At 40.7% G+C, this 24154-nt stretch overlaps 1 protein-coding gene across 3 annotated transcripts in view; it reads left to right on the top strand.

Annotated features, from left to right (window-relative positions):
- The window catches only part of LOC131038924 (uncharacterized), a 92328-nt gene that overhangs the window by 67376 nt on the left and 798 nt on the right, over positions 1-24154 (top strand). The window lies entirely within an intron of this gene.

Below are 24154 nucleotides of genomic sequence, written 5' to 3' on the forward strand. Positions count from 1 at the left end.
ATAAAGTAGAAACTTGCCTAAAATTACCCCTAACCCCTAGGTATACCTTATGGGCATTAGGAAACCCTATTAAACTACCCCTAGGTGTTCATTTAACCCATTTTAAACCCCTCTGAAGTTTATTTTCGGGCCAAACATAAGTTGACCACTCCAAATATTATATTCCCAAAGTATTTATGACAACACATTAATTTATTTAAGAAACTATAATTAAACACTTTCCCTCCAAGAGACAAAATAATTAAATTTAAATACACACGTGTCAAGTGACACAATTAAAACACTTTTACAAAAATAAAACATGAAACTGTCTCTTGAGGTTTTTACACATTAAAATTTAATTAACACTTTAACACTCATGCAGCATATACAGTTACGAATAAAATACAACACAAACGGGGTGTTGTCTCTCCAAATAGACAAACCCTGGCTTTACGAACATACATAAGTCTAGGTTTGATTCTCTGTAATTTTCCATGGTCACATGGTAAATTTCCTGCGCATCTCAATTTACACATTAGTACTTCCAAATATCCAAATATAATATAATTCAATACTATAACAATGCACATCATCACTTGCATACAATTTTCATTTGCACAGATTGAATACATCTTTTATCAAGCAAATTCACATAAGCAATTTCATCCCAATTCACATAAACTAAACATACATCATGGTTCTATATTCAGAGTAAAGTGCTGCAAATTCAATAACGACATCTAACATTGCAATATCATCCTATCTAACAATTATGTAGTGTTCTATCTCATAAAGCATGTAAGTAAATCATCAAATCATAGCAATGTTATCCAAGTTCTGAAATCATATAAATTCTAAGCCTCAAAATGCATCAAAATAAAGTATCCATAATAGTCTAAAATATAAAATCTACTGAATGTCAGATTGAGTCGAGGTGAGGCCTCACATCCTCCCCCTCTAGGCATGAACTTCCTCCTGGAGTTCATCAAAGAGGTGAGGGTACTCTGATCTCATACGTGCTGCGTCCTCCCATGAAGCCGTAACCTCATCATAACAATCCCATTGGACCCTAACCTGGTCCAGCTCTCGACCTCGAAGGGCCAATGTCCGGCGTGCCAAAATGCGAATGGGCTCCAAAGCTAGCTGCCCGTCCGACTCCACCTGCAAGGCATCCCAATCTAAAAGGTGAGACTCATCATAGATATACTTTCTCAAAACTGAAACATGAAACACATCGTGGATGCGTGACAGGCTAGGTGGCAAAGCTAAACGGTAGGCAACTGGGCCTATCCTCTCCAAAATCTCAAAAGGTCCTACAAAGCGAGGTGCGAGCTTAGAACCCTTTCCTTAACGGATCGGACTCTTATGCGGTCGCACTCTCAGGAAAACTCTGTCTCCAACCAAGTAACTACGGTCTATCCTCTTTGCATCGGCATACTTCTTCTGTCTATCCTGAGCCTCTCTGAGACGCTGCCTAATCAAATCCACCTGCTGCTCCATATCCCGAACTAACTCAGGACCAATAGCAACTCTATCCTCTATGCGATCCCAACTCAAGGGCGTCCTGCAAGGCCTGCCGTATAATGCCTGGTAAGGTGGCATCCCCAAAGAAGTGTGATGCCCATTGTTATAGGCAAACTCCACTAAAGGAAGATACTCCTCCCACCGGGTCTGATGATCCATGACGTACATACGAAGCATATCCTCTAACACCTGATTGACCCTCTCTGTCTGACCATCTGTCTCCGGGTGATAGGCTGTACTGAAATTGAGCTTAGTGCCATAGCTGCCTGTAATGACTTCCAAAAGGTGGAAGTGAAAAGAGAATCCCTGTCAGAAATAATCTTGCGGGGTATGCCATGTAGTCTAACAATGTCTCGCAAGAACACCTGTGCTACTGCTGGAGCTGTGAATGTAGTACGAACTGGTGAAAAGTGAGCTACTTTGGTCAACTTGTCAACTGTCACCAAGATAGCATCATGGCGACGAGAAGACATAGGGAGACCAATGATGAAATCCATGGATATAGTATCCCACTTCCACTCTGGTATAGCATGAGACTGAAGCAACCCACCTGGATGGCGGTGCTCCGCCTTTACCCTCTGACACTCGAGACACCGAGCTACTATCTCAGCAATGAGCTGCCGCATTCCCGGCCAATGATACAACTGTCTCAAGTCTGCATGCAACTTCTTAACCCCGGGATGCGCTGCATAAGGAGCTCTATGAGCTTCTGAGACAATGAACTCTTGCAACCCTCCGGAGGAAGGTACATAAATGCGCCCTCTGTGGCGTAATAGTCCATCGGACTCCAAAGAATTATCCGCATATTTCCCTTCTAGAGTAACCTGAGAACGTAATACCTGACATACCTCTGCATACCATCCATCCTCTGACAAGCGCCGAAGTATACGGTCCCTCAAGTCTGTGCCCATGGATATGGTGTAAACCTCATGACGTCTCCTACTCAAAGCATCTGCAACTACATTTTCTTTTCCTTTGATGTAGTGAACGTCGAAATCATATTCGCACAAAAACTCCATCCATCTCCTCTGATGTGCATTAAGGTTCGGCTGAGTGAAGATGTACAGAAGACTCTGATGATCTGAATGCAACTCGAAGTGATGACCTAAAAGGAAATGTCTCCACCTCACAAGTGCATGCACTACTGCTGCGAGCTCAAGATCGTGAGTGGGAGAATTAAGTTCATGAGTCTTAAGTTTCCTAGACTCGAAAGCTATGGCCCTATCACCCTGCATAAGAACTGCCCCTAAACCCTCTAGGGAAGCATCTGTACAGACCATGAAATCAGCTGAAGGATCTGGTACAACAAGGATAGGAGCGCTAGTAAGTGCCTTCTTGAGTTCCTGAAAGGCCTTCTCGCACTTCTCTGTCCACTCAAATTTCTTCCCTTTACGCTGAAGAGAGGTAATAGGGTGTGCGACTCTGGAGAAACCCTCGACAAAACGTTGGTAATATCCTGCTAAACCCATGAAACTCCTGACCTCTGTCACACTGGTAGGCGCTGGCCAATCCATAATAGCCCTAATCTTTGATGGATCCACTGAGATCCCATCACCGGAAATAACGTGTCCATGGTACTTGACCTCAGATCGAAAGAAAGCACACTTCGATAGGCTGCCAAACAACTGGTTATCCCGCAAACACTGCAATACCTGTTTCAGGTGCTCCTCATGCTCCTTCTCATTCCGAGAATATATCAGTATATCATCGAGGAACACAATAACAAAACGGTCCAGAAAGGTACGGAACACCCCATTCATGAGACTCATAAAAACTGCTGGGGCATTCGTAAGTCCAAAGGGGACTACGGTAAACTCATAGTGACCATATCTAGTGCGAAATGCGGTCTTGTGGATATCACTTTCCACTATTCTCAACTGGTGGTATCCTGACTTCAGATCTATTTTGGAAAAGACTTTGGCACCCTGAAGCTGGTCAAATAAATCATCAATCCTGGGCAAAGGATATCGGTTCTTGATGGTTACTTTATTTAGCTGCCAATAATCCATACACAATCATAGAGATCCATCCTTCTTCTTAACGAAGATGATTGGTGCACCCCACGGGGATACGCTAGGACGGATATGACCCTTCTCAAGAAGTTCCTCAAGCTGAATTTTAAGTTCATTCAGCTCATTGGTGGTCATTTATAAGGTGCTCTGGAAACTGGCTCGGCTCCTGGTACTAGGTCTATATGAAAATCAATCTCTCTGTGGGGAGGCATTCCCGGTAACTCTGACGGAAATACATCTGAATATCCCTGAAGGATAGGATGGTCATCGAGCGATGTTTCTTTTTCCTCCTCTTCCTCTCTGTCACTGATAGTGATAGCAAAAAGCTGACATCCCTTCCGCATGCTCCGCTTAAGCTGCATTGCGGAGATCATACGAAGAGACACGGGCCTCTGAATCCCGGTGATAACTATGGGCGAACCATGATCATCCTCACACTCGATCTTTTTTAGGCGGCAATCCATCTTGGCTCTGTGGGCATAAAGCCAATCCATGCCAAGTACGATTCCATAAGATCCAAGTGGAGTCACTCTAAGGTCTACTACAGTGGTGGTCTTGCCAATCTGCAACTGACATGCCCTAACCTCTGATTCCACTGACACTCTAGCCCCTGAAGCTAATTCCACTTCCCATCTGACATCCTGCCTAGTTGCCACTAGCCCGCAACGCTCCACAACCAATGGAGATATAAAGGAGTCAGTAGCTCCTGAATCAAACAAAATAGATACATTGTTACCTCTGATAATACCTGAAGATTCGATAACCGTGGCTTGATGATCAGCTTGGCGGTTGTCAACCGCTGCGAATACTCTATGGGACCTGCCCATATCACCAACTGTCGGCTCTGAAGCGGCCATCCGCTGACTCCCTACTACCTGTCCCTAAGGGCAATCCCTCACCAAGTGCCCCATGGCTCCACAAGTAAAGCAAGCACCCCGTGCCTGGAACTGGGCACCCTGAGGCCTAGAAAAACCCTGACCTCCTGATCTACTGGATCCGCTGTACCCACCTCTGGAGGACTGCTGAGTCCCCGCCGGCTGTGTGTACTGCCCCTGTGCTCTCTGATCACGTTTCTGTCCCTGAGTCTGCCACTGCTTGGGCTTGGAGCCCTGCTGATACTGTGGAGGCTTCTGTTTCTGGTTTTGTGGTGTCTGTTGTGGAGGAGGGGGTTTGGAGAACCCCTGAGAATTTCGGTTGTTCCCTTTCCAATGTGGTTTCTGGAATCCATAAGTCTGAGGTGCGGGATTTCGGTTCTGATACCGATCCCTATTGTCCTGTGGTCTAACCTGAATTTCCTCGGCAATCAGTGCCTTCTCTACAGCAACCCGAAGGCTCTCTGGAGCGGACATCCTAACAGGCCCGGCTATACCGGCATTCAATCCCCGGATGAAGCGGTTTACAAGAAGTTTCTCATCCTTTAGATAATCTACATATGGCAACAACTCAAAGAATTTACTCTCATACTGGGTTACTGACAAGCCTTTTTGTTGGAGATCATGAAATTCGTCTATACGACGCTGCCTGAAGTGCTCTGATAGGTACCTCTCACGGAACCTCTCTGTGAATATCTCCCAAGTGAGTGTATCAGGAACTAATCCGCATTTGTACTCTTCCTGTCTCCACCAAGTGGAGGCTGTCCCTCTCAGAAGATGAATTGCAACACGTGCTTTCAAGTTGCTCTCATAAGAACGCAACGCAAAGCACCTCTCAAGACTCAGAAGCCATGCCTCGGCCTCTACTCCATCTGTAGAACCTCCGAAGGATGGTGGTTGGAGGCGCATGACCTCCCTGATGAGATCCCTTGGATCTCGACGGCCTCTCTCAAAATAAACTGGTTCCACCGCAGGAGGTGGTCCTGGCATATGCACTGACTCTGGCTCATTACCACCCTGACTCTCTACAGGAATCGGAGCTGGGCTCCTGCTTCGTTCTCTATCAACAGATCTATGACTCCCAGAGTCATGACTCCTAACCTGAGGGTTCTCTGCTGGGATCCTTTCCTGAACAATACCAATAAGATTCTGAATGGCTGCTAAAAGGTCTTGGTTAGGTTCATTTGGCTGTTCGGGAGGTGCTTCTGGGTTCTCCTCTGGAACCGATGCCTCCCTCTCTACCTCATCGCGTGCTATGCGCTCACGTCTAGGACCCCGTCCGCGCTTGCGAGCTTGTCGCGTCAACGGAGGCATCCTAAGAGGAATAAGACAAACAATTAATTTATTTCTTTTAGAATTAAATTTATTTAAATGCAAAATTCCATTTAACAAAATAATTTTTAAATAAATTTAAGGCGAAACGTAAGTAAGGCTCCTAGTGTGGAAACCTTGCTCTGATACCAAAATGTCATGCCCAAAATTTAGGGCAAAAACGGAACAAATTTTTTTTTTTTAAAAGATACTATTTTAATTAACAAGTTCACTCTTGCGACAAACGTTAACGAAATTTTCATTATTAAACTCGAGCTAATTCCGAAACGAACTAAGCATCGATTAATCGTTAAATTTTAATTGCGGAAAACCTACTAGTTAAATTCTATCTCCAAGAGATACTTAGTCAATAGTCATTATTAAATTATTTAAACTGAAGGAAATAGGAAAGATATTTAATTTATCCTCCAATATGACTATATAGTCTTTTCAAATCTTTTCTTTAAATTCCTCTTTATAATTTATCCCAACATTAAAATCAGGATTATATAAATATATATACATATATACATATTTGAATATGCATATATTTATATATTTATAATTTAATTACTTATTTAAGATACTAAAAAAATTCATATATATATATATATATATATACCCATATATATATATGGATATTTATATATATATATTATATATTTGGCAAAAATGACAATATTTTAATTCAAAATTTAAAAACCATTATATCTTCCTAAATATTCTTTCATAATGTTGCCCAACCCTAATTAGGGTTCTAATTTCTTATATAAACATTTTCTAAACCAAATAACATATTTATTTTTTTATTTAAAAGCTAAACTGCCCTAGCCCCTTTCGTGCTAGGGTTTAATCCAATTTTTTTTAAACAATAATATTTTTTTTGCTGGGCCGAAGCCCATGAAAAAACATGATATCGTAGGTCACGGAGGAGGAAGGCAGGCCTGGCCGCGCGTGCGCCACTGTGTGAGCGCACAGTGGGCGCCGTGGCACCACTGTGTGCCCACACAGTGGGCGCCGTTGGCGGCTCCACTGTGTGGCCACACAGTGGCGGCCGTGGCCGTCCACTGTGTGCCCACACAGTGGAAGCCGCGAGCGGCTCCACTGTGTGTGCACACAGTGGGCGTTGCGCGGTCGTCCACTGTGCGTACCACAGTGGAGCCCGCGGGGACCCAAAGTTTAATTTTTTTTTTTTTTAAAAAAAAAAAAAATATAATATATAAAAATATATATATATATATATATATATATATTTTGATATTTACATAACTTAAAAGATGAAATTTATTCCAATAAAAAATACATATCAATTTAAAAAAAAAAAAAAAGAATTTACATGCAAAATTTTTAAGCTAATTTAATAAAGGGAAAACACATAAAGATAAATCAGATTTATAAGTATATATATATATATATATTTATATAAAACCAATAAGCTTTTAAAATCATTGCTAACTACAATACAAATTAAAATTCTTTTAAAAAGATACAAAATATTCTTCTCTAGAATAAAAGGAATTTTTTCATTGATTTTTCTCCTCTAATCTAATATTTACATAAAATTACTTTTTTATTAAAAATACTTAAAAATCTTTCAACAATAATAAACTTCTATTTGCCTCAAGTAAAAATATAGGTAGAATCTAAATGAAAACAATTCTTTTATTTTCTTCCAAAATTCAAGAAGCTTTTGCAAGCAACACAAATTAACTTTTCTTTTTCAAATAAACCAGGAGTAGAAATAACAAGCTTTTCTTTTTTTAAAACATCTCTAAGATATTCTACCAATTTTACAGAATTGTTTTCTCTGAATAGTCACAACAGTAAGACTTCAAGTCTACTTTCTCAAATTACAACTTGCTTCTTTTTTTCTTATGAATGAGGCATATATCTTTAACAACTATAAACAAACATCTGCAACTGAAATTCAAGTATCTTCAATAACAATCTTCTGAATCCCTCTCATGATTCCTATTTTTTTTCCTCTGAATTTTCCTGCATAATAGAAAACACAAATATGACCACAGAGTGCTCACCTCCCAGCCTAGGCTAACTAGTAGCCACCCCCGAGCTCGGAGAACCAATTCCTAGACGGGTAACAAACAGGCAAACACATAGAAAGCATTGCATACAGATTTTTTTTTTTAGACACATTCCCAACTTGGCTTTCACAGCACCACACTCTGGTGATGAACATTTTCAATGGGTGGTAGTGGACCAAATACCCCGAGGAGAACTGCAAGTATGAAATAAACAAGAAGCCACCTCATGGCACAATAAAATATCAAGAATCTCAACCCCTTAATCCTTATGCCCCCCAAAGGCATTCTAGCCTTATATCCCTCCTTATGACCCCCATTGCACAAACAGGCCATGCAGCAAGGGTCACACAAAGATCCCTTGTGTTCGCTCTCAAAAGAGAGTCTCTCACTCGAGGGCTGTCACTGCTACCACCCTCAAGATCCTCTCCTCTCCCAAGAGTAAGAGATCTTGAGAAAACTCCCAAAACACATCAATTCAAAAAAAACCAAAACTCCAAAAGAATTTCTCACATAAACTTTCAAGAATACAGATTTCTTATTCAACAACTTCCAGACATAAACAAGAAGAAGACATTAAAAGTAAAAATTGAAACCAACCTTAATCTGCCCAAAGGTTATAATGATATCTGAAGAAGAGCTGCCCAATCCACAAATCCTTTTTTTTTCTTATTCAATTTTCTATATCCCATAACATTTTTTTTTTCTTCCAAATTTTCTTCTGTCTCCAAAAATGGAGAGTGGGTGATTACCCTGCTATTCCCAAAAATCTTCCTTAAGAAGCTCTCTCACTGAGTTCTCACAGGATTCTCGAAAAAAACAAAAAGAAGAAAGAAAGCAAAAATGCAAAAAGACTCTCCTTCCCAAAAGGAAAAATCTTGATTTGATTTCACTTCAATTTTCAATTTTCAATTTTCGCTCAACTCAAAAAAGCCAATTTTTAAAGCGTTAAAAAGGTCATTATAAAGTAGAAACTTGCCTAAAATTACCCCTAACCCCTAGGTATACCTTATGGGCATTAGGAAACCCTATTAAACTACCCCTAGGTGTTCATTTAACCCATTTTAAACCCCTCTGAAGTTTATTTTCGGGCCAAACATAAGTTGACCACTCCAAATATTATATTCCCAAAGTATTTATGACAACACATTAATTTATTTAAAAAACTATAATTAAACACTTTCCCTCCAAGAGACAAAATAATTAAATTTAAATACACACGTGTCAAGTGACACAATTAAAACACTTTTACAAAAATAAAACAGGAAACTGTCTCTTGAGGTTTTTACACATTAAAATTTAATTAACACTTTAACACTCATGCAGCATATACAGTTACGAATAAAATACAACACAAACGGGGTGTTGTCTCTCCAAATAGACAAACCCTGGCTTTACGAACATACATAAGTCTAGGTTTGATTCTCTGTAATTTTCCATGGTCACATGGTAAATTTCTTGCGTATCTCAATTTACACATTAGTACTTCCAAATATCCAAATATAATATAATTCAATACTATAACAATGCACATCATCACTTGCATACAATTTTCATCTGCATAGATTGAATACATCTTTTATCAAGCAAATTCACATAAGCAATTTCATCCCAATTCACATAAACTAAACATACATCATGGTTCTATATTCAGAGTAAAGTGCTGCAAATTCAATAACGACATCTAACATTGCAATATCATCCTATCTAACAATTATGTAGTGTTCTATCTCATAAAGCATGTAAGTAAATCATCAAATCATAGCAATGTTATCCAAGTCCTGAAATCATATAAATTCTAAGCCTCAAAATGCATCAAAATAAAGTATCCATAATAGTCTAAAATATAAAATCCACTGAATGTCAGACTGAGTCGAGGTGAGGCCTCACAGAGGACAAACCCAGACTCCCTTGAAGACTAGATTTATTGAAAACAGAGAATGCTTAGAGACAATCCAATAAATTGTGTATATGCCTTACACATACATGACCTGCAACAAAAACATCTACAGCAAGAAGATACTCTATTACTGAAAGAGAAGCACTGCCCTGTACAATCTTGAAGAATACTCAGAATTGGAAGCCATGAAAATATGGAGCCATTCTCCAAATTTTTGGAACCCTTACAAATGAGAAGAATTGGGAATAAGAAGGAGAGGGAAGAAAATCAAATCTGCAACTGAAATTGCCAAGTGTCTCCTCTCTAACCGAATTTCATTCCCGTCGAAACTGCTCCCAAGATATCTAATCTTTGTCAAAATTGACTACATAATTGGATTCTTCATGCTGAGAGCTTTACGGAAACATATAATACTTCATATTTTTGTCAAAAATACAGCCCTAGGCGAATTAATCCTTCAAAAGTGCACCATCATTTAAATTTTTGAATTTTCTCTATAGTCAGAACTATATCATTAACATGATTTTAATTTTGATTTTTTTTCCTCCCTTTTGGCCTTGACGCTTTGCCACGTGGCAGTCTCTGATTGGTCGATGGGGTTGACTGGACGCCCCCTGGGATGACACCTCATCACCGCCATGTCATCCGCTTTGTCACTGCCACTTGGCCGCCACGTGTACACCACCTCAGCACCACATCATCGCCACCTAGGCGCCACCTCTGCACCACATCATCGCTGTCGGGATGAGACCTACTTGCTGGACATCTGACTGTACCTGCCACGTCATCGCAACCTGGACTTCGCCATTTTGCATTTCTCGTTTCGCCATTTCGCGACCTCTAACGGGTGAGCATCTTTGGGTCACGAAATCGCGCAGGTCGTTGGATCCTCTGAACTTGCTCACTCTTTAACACTGTTGCATTTTCGCCATTTCGCGGCTTCTAACGTCCGTGCATCTTCGGCCTGCAAATCAACGCGCTTCGTCGGATCATCTCGAACCTGCTCACTGGTTAAGCCTGGGGAAGCGTGCTTGCGTGGGGTCCACCTAGTCGCCGCTCAGTCACCCCCTCCGGTCGCCTTGGGATCCGCGCTCGTGCGTGGGCCCACCTTGGGCGCCCAACAACACCGTCCGTCAAAAGCCCAAAGGCTTTGACATTATGCTTTGGTGGAGATTTACATATAAATATCAAAAAAGTCTCCTTCCCAGCCAATGTGGGATAATGCTGTTCTGCCTGGGATGCATTTTTGGAGGTTTTCAATGCCTTGTCTTCTACCACACTGTTTCATACCTTCTGCAACGCCTTTGCCAAACACCACATGCCTGGCAACTTGCATTTAACTATCGTTTATTGGACTCCAACCCAGAATTTGCCACGCAGATTGACTATTGTTTGCAAAGGTCTTTTAAATTTCCAGACCTCCACTCCACGCAGCAGGGAGGAAAACAAAGATTTAGGCCTTTTGGACCAGTATTAGCCAATCTGCAATGATCTGAGGTTTTTTTGACTTGCTGTAGCTGCCACTAGAGGGAGAGCACGTGAGGGGAAGAACTTGCCACGATGCCATTTCATGGCAAATTTCAACAGCCTTTGTCATACCACAGACCCACGCACTTTGCAAACTGCATTGCATTCATTTGGTTTGGTTTTATCGATTCCCACACACCCACGTGAGGGAGGAGAGACTGCAGGAATTGCCACTGTTTGAATGTTTTTACTGCTCCCTTTTCCCAAACCACGCACAGCAAGGAGAATGGGGAGACCACGTGGAGATCTTGGCTTTGATCTACCATTGCATTTTGCTGAAGCTTCTTCCATTATACTCAAACCATGCCACACTCCTCCCTCCTTTCACTATTTGTATTTGATTTAAGTTTTTAAAAAAAACACCATCTACCATATTGTGGGAGGGCTGGGCTTTAAGCCTGCTAATTGTATTTCGTTGGAAATTTTCAAAACCTTTGTCATACCACAAACCCACGCAACCCCCTTCCAAATCTGCCAATGATTTAGGAGTAACAACTAAGCATGCTGGCTTCCCACCCATTTCGAGGTCAGCACCTCCTTTTCCATACTAGGACAAAGAAAATTATCCCTTACAACAAAGGAGGAAAAATTATGTAAAACAAATTCATGATGTACCAGACCTCAAAATCGGTTTTTTGATGGTGGAATGCTTTTAAAGAACTTTTCTCTGAAATTTGGTATTACTCCTTTGTCCATTATGTTGCTTGCCTGTGAAAAACCTCACCCTCTATGCTCTTCCTTTATACTTGCATCATATGACATATGATTGAATATAGCGATTTGAATCTTGCTTAAAAGACACATAAAGCGGCAAGTCGGGTTGGGCCCCAAAGTGGGTTGGACTAAATTTTTTTTCGTTTTCATGCAACTGACCTTTGGAAAGCTTCAGGAACCTCACACGCACCTCTGGAAATGATCGACATCGTTTTCGGATCATCAGGCTGAATTTTGCAACCTTCAAGCAATTATGCCACATTTTCGCATTTAATCGCGAAGACGTATTTTTCAAGCCAATCAAATCACCTTTTTGGAGCTTGAAAATTTACAGGCGTGTACTCTGATATACAAGCATGAATTCTACCAAACGGTTTCTCAAGATGAGCCCCGAGCGAAAAGATATTAATCGGCGAAAATGACCAACTGGCTTTGTCGACACTGTGGACCTGATGAAGTCAATGTTCTAGCAACACATGACGCCTTTCTCAAAAATACCAAACGACCTCCGTAGACCCTCAAATTTGAAACATGGGTACCTTAAAGTACATATTAAAACTTTGAATTCTTAGTTCGACCAAAAGCTTAACTGGATGCAAACGACGCACTCACAAAAATGGCTACATTAACTGATATAACAATGGAAGTGCGGAAGACTGAAAACGATAGCTAAATGAACCCTTTCGCAAACCGACTAAACGGATTGGTAGGAGCCTGAAACTGGAACATAGCTCATCATTTATATCAGCATTAACCCGGAAGAAACATTTTGGCATGACACCCACTGAGGCAACTTTTACACTTGTGCGAAACAGGGCTCCGACTAGCTGTCGAAACAGGGACTAGTCAAACCACACAAACTGCAAACGGATTTGGCTATGAAAACTGAGCAAATGGATTCGTCAAGACTTGAGATTTTGCAAGCTGACTCACATTTATGCATACAATTGAATCCATTTTGAATTTTTTCATGACAATCAACAGGGCAAAAGATACAAACACTCAAAGTAGGCTACTCAATAAAATCTGCATTTGTGCCTAAAATGCACTTTTAGCTCACCCCTCGAAATGGGTACCTGGTAAACTTCTCCAAACTGAATTCTGAAAGTTGCACATCACTTCATAGGACAAATGAAAGGTGTAGGACATGTCTTTCGAGCCTTACCCTCTGAAAATCAACCGGCTCCATTTTGCCCTCTCACAAACTAGGCCATTCAAACTGACTCATTTAGGTACTTTTCTGACATGCAGAGCAAAATTTTGAAATGGGCCTCTAAAATTGACTCAATTTTAATGAGTCCCAACAGTGCCACACCTTACATTGTGTTTCATCGTGGCATGTGTTGGGAATATTAGGAGCCAAATAAAATGATGAGGTGGCTGCTTTCCTTTTAAACAAATAAAAATAAAAAATGTCTTAAAAACTTTTTCCTTCACCTTAGAGTTTGGTGGGGCCCAATCAAGGCTACGGTGGTAAAGGAAGTCAAAGGAAATACTATGCCTTAAAACAGGCTTTTAAAATCTCCATTTCAGATTTTGTGGGGCCCAAGCAATATGTGGCATGGTAATTAAAAACACTTAAAATCCCCAAGCTAAAGCTCGGTGGGTCCCAGCAAGGAAGGTCCTAAAAAATCATATTTGATTCTCCATTTTTGAGTGTGTGGGGCCCAAAAGGATGATATGATACGGTGGAGAAAAATATGAGGGGGGGAGTGGTAGGAAATGTTAAGGGTAGCTGCTACGTGGAGAAAGAGGAGGGAATGGGATGTGTGGGGAAAGGGGGACATAAGGGATATAAATGATGGAAGAAGGAGATACGTGGGGGGGAAAGAGGTTTAGGATGTGGGAGGTAAAAGGGGTTGGAGTTAGGATATGCTGGGGAATAAAGAGGAGTGGGAGGTATAAGGGGTTAATGAAAGGGTAAAGGGGATGTAGGTTATAATGGGAGTTATAAGGGGCAAGGAAAAAGGGTAAGGGGGTAGGGTGGTAGGTTAGGATAGGGATAGGATATGGGTAGGCTAGGATGGGGGTAGGTGATAAGATGGAAAGGGTAGGTTAATAGGTGTGTGGTAGAGGTAAGCTTAGGGAAATAAAGGAAGTAAGACTTATGGGATGTGGGTTAGAATAGGTGATTTTAGGGGAATAAAGGGGTAAAGGGGTAGGTAGTGTGGATGGTAGGTTAAAGGGAGTGTGAGATAGAAGGTATGAGGGGAAGGGAGATGTTAGGATAGAATAGGGGTAGGGGTAAGGTGGAAAGGAAGTTAGTGGAGGGAGTTGAGGGTGAGTTAGAAGGTATGGTAAATGGAAGTGAAGAGTGTTAGGGGAGGTGGAAATGGGAGCGATTGGGTTTGGGCACCCACTGACAGGATCGACAAAAGTGGAAGGGATTATGCCTTGGCTTGGCAAAGGAAATGTTAAACCTCACTTCATTTCAAAGAGAAAGACTTGGCCAGCTCCTGAGCAACTACGGACAAAAGGTTAATAGCAAAGACTTGACAACAACTAACAACTAAGCTAAGAGGACTAACCTAGAAAGCGAAAAAGTGGGGGTCCCCATTTGTGATGGGGCAATGTGTGAATACCTCACAACAAGTCCCTGGAGAAGTTTTGGCAATGTTAAATTCATCATCAAACCTGCTGATTGGTGTATTGTGATTTATGATTGAAGTGTATTTCTGAGTTGGTGCTCAAACTGAGGTTGGTGCCTCAGCTGTTGGAAGTTGGTGCTTCAAGGAGAGTTGGTGCTCTTAGTGAGTCGGTGCTTACTTTTGTATTTTGGGTTGGTGCCCATTTGTTAATGAAAGCTTTGTATGCCATAGTTTTTTTACCCTAAAGGGTTTTCCATGAGAAAATTGCTATTTGTGTCTTGATGTCTGCTTCCTCTATGTTTTATGAAGTTTCATGTTTTTAAAATACCGATTCACCCTGCTTCCCCACCCCACTCCTCCCCCCTCCTCTCAGCATTTTCTGTGTGCTTTTCAGATTTTAGTATATCTTGAAGATTTTTTTAATAATGAATGTGAGTTTAGGTTGCCTGTTCTGCCAACTGTTGTGATAAGACATTCTTGTTGTTGGAATTGAAAAATTCTTTTCTAGTGACAGTTTCTCCTTTGATGATTTGCAGATTACAAAATCTGCATTTCTTTGCATGCCCTAAAGAGAGTAAATGCAATCAAATGTTTAAATTTAGGTATTTAGCTCATATATGAATGTTCAGCAGATAACAAGTGGCACTGAAGTCTGCAATGGCTTCTTCTGTCCTTGAAGCCTGGACTTGTGGTATGAATTCTGGGTTGACTGGAATAATTCATAGTGTGTGGCTGGAACCTCTGGCTTCTAGCCAATTTTAGAAATTAAAATAAAATAGCAGAGAAGTATAAAGTACACCCTGAGTTGCCCTATTTGAGGGGGGTAGGTTATATGTGCATAGTTGTAACCTTATTTACCATAAACGAGAAATGGAAATGTGGTGGAAATAGCAACATGATTGAAAATGGGGTTGGATGAGGTTTTGCAGAAGAAACAAACTAGAAACAGTTTTCCAGACATATATTTTGCATTTTCTTATATTTAGCAGATATGGCTGTGGAGCATAGGATGAACACCTGAAACTATAAGATGTAAATGTTAAGAACTTATTTTATGAAAGTAAGAAAGCAATCAGTGCACAAATAAGAATAATCATCTTCAATAATCTTCTCTTATTTTTTGCCTATGGATCCATAGGAGTCATATATAGGAGTTTATTTTTTTCACACACATGACCTCCAGGAGCTTTTGTATAACTACAATATATATTGGCAAGGGCTTGATAGGTTGCTTTAAAAATATTTCGTATACATAACTTAACATTCAATTTGTGATGCATAGGGTGAGCTTCATAAGGAATACATTTTATCAGTAAATCCTAGCTCTTGGTAGGAACCAAGGGACTTGCAATCCATTTAATGAAGTTGGACAGATGTTCTAAGAATCTTAAATGCTCCCGAATAATACTATAGCCGAATAAATTCCTGTACTATTTTCAAGAAGGTTAAATCAAAAGGAAAAAATAAATTGTAAATAATAATTTTACAACAAGATCACATCAAAAGGGGAAAATAAATTAATTTTGAAGCTATATTGTTTTAAAAGGATGCAATTAAATACAATAAATTGTCCTAGGATTGATGCAGTCATTAAAAAATAAATTTTAAAAAATTGTGCATATAATGGTTCTACTTATAACTAAATATTTTAATAATTACAATTTCTAACGATAATGTACATAATCCTTGGTCTAGTAGGATAATATTTTATATTTTTGTGTTTCCTAGCTACACTTGAAGCTGAACATTCATCTAGAAGAAGATGAACCGAATAGTCATTTTCATATTGTTAAATATGTACATTTTGACCGATTGGAATAAGATTCTATTGAATACTTTCAGCTGTCTAATTCCCATGCATTTCATTTGTCAATATTTTATACATTTTGTTCGTGGGCCTCACACAATTCATATTATTGACTTGTATAGAATATATAATTGAACATCTATGTATTACTAGTTTCTTATTGACATTTTTTTTAACAAATAAAATATTCCATATGAATCAGTAAAAACCATGTAGGCAAGGTGCGTCTACTGCTTAAAACTAAATTAAATTAAAGTTGGTTTAGGCTAGGTCAAACCATCTATCCTATATTAAGTGTTGGCATACATGTTTTGAGCTCTAGGGACTTTAGAGTGAAGCAATCTTCTAAATCTAAATTAAAATTGGAGAACCTTACAGAATGCGCACATTCAAGAAAAAAACTCTCAAATTTTACATATTTTTCGAAATATGCTGAAGCTAACAATACTGATAAAAAGTAAGGAGAATTCATTGGCATTTTTTGCATTTCATGTAAATTTTTCTGCAGTTCATATTTTATAGATTTAAGGGTTCTTTGGGAGCCATTTCCAGGTGGTTCTGGCTGTTATGTGGTGCATATTTCTTTTTGCCTGTGCTGCTTTTTCCAAACTTATATATGCTTCTCACTGAACTTTATCTTATGTGGGAGTGTTCTTAGCAATTAACTAGATCACTTATGGTGGAGGTCCTTATTTTCAAAACCTGGAGTGCCTCCATCTATCTGTAGTGAAAAAGGTCCTTTTCCCTTCAAGTGCAAAATTGCACTTCTAAAGACAACTTCTGCTTGGGGGGACAAATCCCTCTTGAGAAGAGCAGTATAAGAAAGAGTGGTTAACTTTTCTTCTTCTGGCTTGAAAGTTGAAAATTGGGTAGAGAAAGGGTGCTCATTCATTTTTTTGGCATTTTAAATTGAAAGTAGGGAGTAAAAATGATGGTTATCCTTTCTTCCACTGTGTTGAAAATGGTTATTTGTGGAGAAAGAACAGTCATCCTTTCTTCCATGGTGTAGACACCCAAAAATGGTCACCCCTAACTATTAATTAAATGAATAATAATAATTTATTTAATTCAATCGTTCCCTTACCCTTAATTAAATAAGTTCAATTAAGTCTAACCTTTGCATTTCCATCCCCCAAGAATTAAATAAATAATTAACACCTGTGATTGGGTCAAACTAATCCTTAATACAGTGCGAAAACACGCAATGGATTTCAAAGAATTGATTGAATAAACAGAATGAGCAAAACGCTCATAAATAATACAAGCTATTTACAAGAATAGCAAGTTTCTAAAAGAAACTGCTGAGAAGATCGAAGACGATCTTTCTAAAATAGAATATACACTGAATGAGCATTAATACTAAAATTAACATATTTTAATATTCTATTACCCTCCCTTAATGCTCAATCTATTAACTACACCTATAGACCCCCTGAATTTTACAAATTTATCAGGACCAAGGGGCTTGGTGAATATGTCTGCTGGCTGCTCCGAGGTAGGAACATACAGCAACTGGATGGATCCGTCTTCAACCAGCTGTCGAATATAGTGACAATGCGTTTCCACATGCTTGGTTCTTTCATGGAAGACTGGATTCTTGGCGAGTTTGAGCACTCCCTGATTATCACAGAACAAGGGAGTAGGACCTGCCTGGGAGACATGCATATCCGCAAGCATTCGCCGAAGCCAAACCGCCTCACAAGATGCCTTAACTGCTCCCCGATACTCTGCTTCCGTCGAGGAGAGAGCCACTGCCTGCTGCTTCTTACTAGTCCATGTGACAGCACCAGATCCCAAACTAAACACATACCCTGCTGTAGACTTACGGTCATCAACCGAACCTGCCCAGTCAGAATCTGTGTAACCACTGAGTATAGGATCAGAACTCCGAGTGTACAGAAGTCCATAATCAGAAGTGCCACTCACATAACGCAGCACACGCTTCGCTGCTAACCAATGATCAGCCTTGGGAGCTGTCATGAAGCGTGAAATGTAGCTCACTGCAAAACTGATGTCAGGTCTAGTAGCAGTAAGATAGATGAGACTGCCCACTAGTTGCCTGAACAGAGATTCATCCACAACTGGTGAGGATGACTGAGCTGAAAGTTTGAGCCCGGGTTCCATAGGAGTAGAGGCAGGTTTGCAATCCTGCATTCTGAACCTGTCCACAAGACTTCTGGCATACTTGGACTGAGAGAGAAAGATACTGGTCTCAGTCTGCCAAACTTCAACTCCTAAGCAGTAATGTAGAAGTCCCAAATCTGTCATATCAAAAGTGCGGCACAAATCCTGTTTGATCCCAGTGATCAAATGTGCTGAACTGCCAGTAATGATTAAGTCATCCACATAGACAACTACAAACAGAATATCATTACTAGTATGCTTGATATACAGGTTTGCATCAGATGGACTCCGCTGAAAGCCATGATCTGTCAGGTACTTATCAATTTTCATGTACCAAGCCCGAGGAGCTTGTTTCAGACCATAGAGTGCTTTGACTAGTCTACAGACCTTCTGTTCTTGACCAGCAACCTTGAATCCTGGGGGTTGCGTCATGTAGACTTCTTCCTGTAAGTCACCATTCAAAAAGGCACTCTTTACGTCCATTTGATGGACTTTCCAACTGAACTGGGCTGCTAAGGCAAGAACGAGCCGTATGGTACTCATTTTGGCTGTAGGAGCAAAAGTCTCCTCGTAGTCAATGCCTTCTTTCTGTGAGAACCCACGAGCAACAAGACGAGCCTTATACTTGTCTAGGGTTCCATCAGCTTTGTATTTTACTTTGTACACCCATTTGCAGCTAATGGGCTTCTTCCCTGAAGGAAGATCAGAAAGGGCCCAAGTGTGATTCTTCTGAAGACTCTGGAACTCAGCTTCCATAGCCTGTTCCCACTCAGGTATACCTTTAGCCTCTGAATATGTCTGAGGTTCAAAAACACTGTGTATGTTAGCCATGAGAGCAAAATTGACTGTATGCTGCTGTTTGCTCTTATTACGGGAGGTTCTACCCTCAATGAGCTTAGTATCCCTGAGATCACCAATAGTCTTGGCCCACCATTTAGGCCGGAGAGTAGAAGTGCTAACATCTGGAGGAGCTGGAAGAGGCTCAGGATCAGGAACAGGAGCAGCAAGAGGAGGATTATTCTCCGGAGGGAACTCAGGTAGTGCATCATCGAAAATAGATTCTGCATCATCCCTCCCATCAGGCAAACCTAATGGAATAAGAACACTGTGAGGCTGACCATCAGAAATCTGCTCAGAAGAAGGGGACTGAAAAAATCCTCTGTCTTCATCAAATACAACATCACGACTGAAGATAAGACGTTCAGTGTCTATATCTATCAGTCTGTAGGCCTTATGGTGATCACTGTATCCTGTCATCATAAGTTTCTGGCTTTTGGAATCCAACTTGGAGCGCTTAGCATCTGGAATCCAAACATAGGCAACAGAGCCAAAAACCTTCAGGTGGCTGATCTGAGGCTTCCGACCAGACCAAACCTCTTCTGGAGTCTTCCCCTTAACAGCCTGAGTAGGAGAACGGTTAAGAAGGTAGACAGCAGTAAATACTGCTTCAGCCCAATACTTATTCGGAACACTCCTGTGTTGTAACATAGAACGAGCCATCTCAACAACCGTACGATTGCGACGCTCGACAACACTGTTTTGCTGAGGAGTGTAGGGTGTAGTCAACTGGCGTTTGATGCCATGGGTATCACAGAAGTTGGAGAATGCAGAAGAACAAAATTCCCCCCCGTTATCTGTCCTAAGAGTAATGATACTTTGTCCAGACTCTTTTTCAACAAAGGACTTAAACTTCTGAAAGATACTAAAGACATCTGATTTATGTTTAAGAAAGTACACCCACATCTTTCTACTGAAATCATCTACAATAAGCAAAAAATATTTGCAACCAGTAACAGAAGATGTATTCATAGGACCACAAATATCAGCATGAAGTAATTGAAGTACCTTAGATGCGCGCCAAGACTTTCCATGTGGGAATGAAGTTCGATGCTGTTTGCCAGCTTGACAGGCGCCGCATACTCCAAGATGCTGAGTCTGAATATCAGGTAACCCTGAAACAAGTCCCTCCCGAGACAGCTGAGAGAGATACTGAATGTTGAGATGTCCATATCGCTGATGCCACAAAGTGCTAAGAGGAGAAACACGAGCTGCCAGAGCCACTTCAGGAGAATCACCAGTGTCAAGGAGCCTATATAGGCCATGATCCTCTAGACCAACAGCAACAGTAAGACGAGTCTCCCGATCAATGATGGAGCACTTGTGAGCACTGAACACCACATCTAGTTGAGGAGAATTCCTCATAATCTGGCTGACAGAAAGCAGATTAAGTTCCATTCCAGGAACATAATACACATTCAGAAAAAGAAGAGTCCTGCCACCAGACTGTATCTGAACAGTGCCTCTGCCAACAACTGTATACTCCTCACCTCCGCCAAATACAACGGAATCACTGAAAGGTGAGAAGTCTGTAAACCAGTCACGCCGATGAGAAAAGTGACGTGATGCACCAGAATCGATGTACCAAGCAGAAGACCTGGCATGATCTGAAGACCTCTTAGCCATAAAAGCATAAAAGGCGGACTCCTTCTGCTCGGAATGTTCTGCAACATGCGCCTTCTGGTGTGACCCTCCCTGCTTCTTTTGTTCAGAAGCGAGCCTCTGACGGCAATCTTTCTTCATATGGCCGTACTTGTGACAGTAATTGCACTGCACATTTTTCTTCTTAGCTCCATCCTGTGTCTGAGAAGAGCCTTTCTGCTGAGAAGACTGAGAGGACTGAAATTTGCCTTTATCCTTCTGAAAGGATTGAGCTGTGAAGGCATTTTCCGAGGAGGCTGATGTAGTACTACTACCAAATTGCTGTTTCCAACGATCCTGCTGTAGAAGTTTGGTGCACAGTTCTGAAAACTTCAAATCAACATTAGTGGAAGTAATATTGAGGGTTTCAATGAAGTGTTCATACGATTTCGGAAGACTTTTCAAAGTGATTACAACCATGTCTTCTTCCTCCATAGTCCGACCAATAGCTTCGAGTTGATCTCGAATGTCCTTAATCCTCGTGAGGTGCTCCTGTAAGGACATACGTTCGTCCATCATAATGGAGAACAACTGATTCTTCAGAAAGAATGCTCGGCTCTTGTCGGATGTCTCATGCAATTCCTTCAGATGCTTCCAGATGTCAGAAGCTGTCTTGCCGGAAGGAATCTGCGGTAACTGATCATCAGTTACTGAGAGTTTGAGAAGCATGACTGCCTCCCGATTGCGTTCATCAAACTTATCTTGATCTGCACCAGGTGTACCAGGACTGAGTTCTTTGCCCAAAACAAGCTGGTCAAGACGCCTATATTCAAAAATGGTCAACATACGCTGCTTCCAGATGTTGTAGTTATGACCATTAAAGCGTTGACTGCCTTCGAGCATCAGATTGGTGAGAGAAGCCATTTGCACGGTTCCCAAGAAAAATTCCTGGCTGACCCAGAAAAATCCAAGGACAACCCAGAAAAGCGTACAAAAAACCCAGAAGGATTCTCCTGTCAGAATCTGGATTCGCGGGCTCGAAAATCGAGGCACAAAAATCGAGGCACCCAGAAAAATTGAACAACAACCCAGATTAGGTTTCGAAAAAACCACCACGAATCTGCAAGAAAAACTGAACTTCGATAAAAAACGGAAGGAAAAACTTCAATCGAAGTTTGCAGAGGTCCGTTTCCACGCGATAGTGTAGAAAAAACAGTTGCAGGTGGCGCCACGGAGATGACAAAGGCCGAAGCCTGCAGACACAAACAGATTACGGTTGCAGGTGGCGCCGCGGAGGTGACAAAGGCCGAAGCCTGCAGACACGAACAGATGACGGTGCCTGCAGACGGGTTCAGATCGCGACGCGAGCAGATCACAGTGCTCGCGGGTTGCTGGTCGCCGAACTGGTCACGAACACAGGCACTGTTGCAGGTCGCGGGAAGAGATTGCAGGTCGCAGCGCCGGAAACCACGAACCACGAAGCCGAGGACGAACACAGGTCGCGAAAAAACGCGACAATCCTGCAGCTCGCGCGGTAAGACACGACGCAAACCAAAACGACGATCCCGCCCAGAAGCCAAAAAAATATTTTTCTTTCAAAAAAATAATTTCGAAAATTTCCACTAATTGGAAATTAGGATTAAAAAATTTTCGAAAAAAATTCCTGTAGCTCTGATACCATAATACAGTGCGAAAACACGCAATGGATTTCAAAGAATTGATTGAATAAACAGAATGAGCAAAACGCTCATAAATAATACAAGCTATTTACAAGAATAGCAAGTTTCTAAAAGAAACTGCTGAGAAGATCGAAGACGATCTTTCTAAAATAGAATATACACTGAATGAGCATTAATACTAAAATTAACATATTTTAATATTCTATTAATCCTAGCCCTTAATCTTTCCTCATCCCCCTCTTCTCCCAAGTGCATCAATCTTTTGATGACATTCAACATCCTCTCATAATCATAACCATAATCATAATCACTCCTGAATCCTTCACCATGATCTCTAAATTGAATATCCTAGCCCTGAATCCGCCATCCTCAACATCTATAAATCAAACCCTTCATAAGCCATTATGATCATTCATCTTCATTGCAAAGTCATGTTCTTGATCCTCCATGCCATCTATATTCCTCCATCCTTCATCAACTCCATCTAGAGCATGTCAAGAGGATTGAGGGAGCCATCTCCAAACACTTGGGCACACTCCTCTTCTTGCTCAATCTGAAGAGCATTGGAGAGCAAGGTAAAGGTATTTTCATTGCATTTTAATCTTTATCTCCTTGTTTTTCATTGTCTTCACATGGCATGCTCTTGATGGACTTTAGCTAGAGGAAAATGCTCATCTATTCTCTTGTTCTGTTGAAAATAAAAGTGGGGTGGAGAAAGAATGGGAATCGTTCTTCCAAAAAGTCAGAAATGATGACAACAAATTTTTGTCCCACAGACTTTACAAACGAGTGGCCTAGGAATTTTTTTTCCTAGGCCAGGCTTAATAGAATGTGATTTTAAGGCTCCTCTAGATTGAGAGCATCCAAACCAAGAAGTGTTTTGTTAGAACAAGTTTCAGTAGCACTAGTAATGGTACCGCTCCAAGTAGCTCTGTTTTGTGGCTCCTGAGACGTTCAGTTTTATTTAGTGGTGTCAGTTCTTTTATTGTGTTTTTATTTATCTATAAATCTTTGCTTCATTGTATCTTATTATTTACTGTCATTTGACAGTGAGATATACCACTGGTCCTGCTTAAGTATGCCCTGTGTACAGGACTGCCATACCCAGGATGTATTCAGGTAAGGCCTGTGATGATAGAAGGACACGGGAAGTATCTGGGAGGTACAAAGACTGATTTGATTATAGCAGCCTCCTGTGTAGTACCCTATATCCTAGCTTCCAGTTAAAAACATACTGTAAAGGGTATTTTGCAAACATCGGATACCATTTTGTGTTATTGTCATCCCAATCTGAGCACATGGCATTTGTTTGAAGACTTTAGCATTCATTACGGTACTTAAAACTTTATTACTTTCATTCTCTTCCTTGTTTGCCTGTAATTGTTAGTTAGTAAGTATGCGTTCAATTTCACAATTAAAGCATTTTCAAAAAATAATTCCTTTTTTAATGTTTGGTGGTATTTACAAACATTGATTCTATCACGCCTTTAAGAAACAATCCATATTTCTTGAACATGTCAATCGAAACTAGTGTTCTGCTGTCTTATCCATCAGTGCCTGTGTTGCCTGTTTAGACTTAATTTCTAGTCTAATTCATAAGTTGGAAGTTTCGCTACAATTAGTTAGGCCTGTGTTTTAATTTGTTGATGCAAAGTCT

Source organism: Cryptomeria japonica, chromosome 3, assembly GCF_030272615.1.
Source record: "Cryptomeria japonica chromosome 3, Sugi_1.0, whole genome shotgun sequence".
NCBI classification, from domain to species: Eukaryota; Viridiplantae; Streptophyta; class Pinopsida; order Cupressales; family Cupressaceae; genus Cryptomeria; species Cryptomeria japonica.